The following is a 2,500-nucleotide window of genomic DNA, read 5'->3' as shown; positions in this document are numbered from 1 at the left end:
GTTAGGTGTGTGTTTGCAATATATTCAAAGTTTCGTGAATTTACATCCATTTCCATATTGTTTGATATGAGAGGGAACGCACCCAATGTTCAGTCACTAGGAGCAGAAACTTCTCTCTAGCTGTAGTACCCTTTGATGTTGTAAATCACATTCTTTCTGAAGGGTTTCTTTAAAATCAAGGCTGAAAATTTCTCGGCCTTTGATACCTTGTTAATACTTTTTTAAAAATCCTTTAATGATGGAGAGTGATGCTATGGTTTAATCCTCCTCTCTACCTTTATTCAGCCCTCGTATAAGGGACAGAGATCCATTTCCTTATGTATCATAGCACCCTGAATTTTGTAACATGCGTAAAAACCTGTGCTGATTTTTGGAATTAATTAGCCTAATAAAAGATTATTCTTAAATGTATGTTATTTTTCTCTTTTATCTGATTATGTTCGTGAAAATGATATCATTCTAATATATTATACCTCTGAGCATAGCATAACATTTTTGTCTTCTTTAATATTAGCTCTCTTTTATTTTTATTATCATGGACAACCTGATTTGATCATTCACCTATACGGATTGCATCATAACATGAATTAATGAGTAAACAGGGAATTGTAATATGTTTCTTATTTAGCCTTTCATTTATAATTCTATATTATCCGAAATACCTAACTTTTAGATCTTTTATTGATATCCGTTCTACATAGTTTGGTGTGCCTTTTTGATTGCAAATAGTATCAGATTGAATTTGTTATTGATAAAGGTTTTACGGGTATGATAATTACTGTTATTTTTCATGTAAGATCTTCAGCTTAAGACAAATATATTGATATCATACTGGCTATCAACTATTCAACTATTAACATCATTAGCAAGGCACTACATTACAAATAAATCTTATTAACAACAGGAAAATTATTGTATAGCGAGAAAGCAACAACAACAGAAGAACAGAACGCATGAATGTAAACAAATCCGGGAAAACAAGTCATATTTGCTATTAATAGACCAATGTGTATGTACGTGTTATTGTTACTGAAGTATGCAAAAGAACATATATATATAAAAAATGAACTAATAAAAACTGCAAACATTACAGAACAGTGAAAAACAAAAACAAAAAATGCAACAGCAGACTACCACATGACCGTGAAAGAAAACTGCCTTAACCTTTGAAAACTATTGTAAAGTATTCGTGGCATGTAACGTTATCATTATCTATACTATTACTATATTCTATATTCTCTTGTGATTATAGTACATATAAATCGTGTATCGTTCTATATCATCTGTCATTATATGTTATATATTATTCTTTATCATATGACAGCATAGGCTTATTATTAAAACAATTACTGCTATATTACCATTCTTTGTCATCATCTGTCACATATAGTAACCAAGGCTCTTCAGTGTTAAAGCCATAGACCCTTCCAAATGTACGAACAGCCTTCGTAAGATAAATATATAGATTACTACTTGCTGAAGATTATTATTTTCTTTTTATTTTCCCTTTTCCCTTGTTTCTTCTTCCTGTTCCTGTTCCCTTTTCTTTTTCGGTTTACTTAATCTTTTATATCTTGCCATTTGATGTTTTCATATTCTTTCTATCTGGCATTTTAAGGAATGGACTTTTCATTCAGTCCTCCCTTCTACAGAAGAAACTTAAATACCACTCCCTGAATAATGTACTAAATTACTTTTTATGACACATGTACCTAAGGATCAAACTCGTCTAATATTATTGGATACTATTGCTTATTGATTTATTATATAACGTTTCAGTCATGATACTCAAACATGTGATCCATCGTGGAAATTTTTTAAGGCAGGTAACCTTTTCGATATATGTAGCTGTTCTTGATGAGATGAGATGATATATTCTCCTCTTCTTGTTTTAGCACACATTATCTTACTTTTTTTCTAAATCATATTTCCACTTCTTTACTAGAAGCTGAAAAATAAAGTGGTTTCTCTCCATTTTAATATGTTTAACAGTTGTAGAAATCTACGGTGACCGCTCGCCATGTTTTACTTACTAACTAACACACCTGAAGTACAGTTTTGTTCAATTATGTCCAAATCTTACACTTAACCAGTTTCCTTGATCTAGTGTCTGTACATAGTAATTGAGAACAGGTTTGAACAGAGCCGCATGTATGGTAAATTAATCCCATAAAATGAATATGGATTAATGTCAGGACATAAGCTAGCCCTATTTTACAATGCACTTAAGAAACTAGTCCATGCATATAAACTGTATTTGCTGATAAAAAAATCTGCATTTTACGTTGAAAACAACTTTGATACCCAAGATAAGCGTCTAATCTGGAATCAAATATTTCTACCGAATGAATCTAAAAATATTCTCAATCTAATTATGTTCCCTTGGGCATATACTTATACCAAGTGTGACACAAATCGTGGAAGTGTTCTGCATTCTGTGTTACATAACATGTTGATGTACATATAATTAATTCATCTACCACTTGAAGGTATTGATTCC

Source organism: Penaeus monodon, chromosome 2 (genome assembly GCF_015228065.2).
Source record: "Penaeus monodon isolate SGIC_2016 chromosome 2, NSTDA_Pmon_1, whole genome shotgun sequence".
In the NCBI taxonomy this organism is placed as follows: Eukaryota; Metazoa; Arthropoda; class Malacostraca; order Decapoda; family Penaeidae; genus Penaeus; species Penaeus monodon.
Note: the sequence above shows the minus strand (reverse complement) of the source record.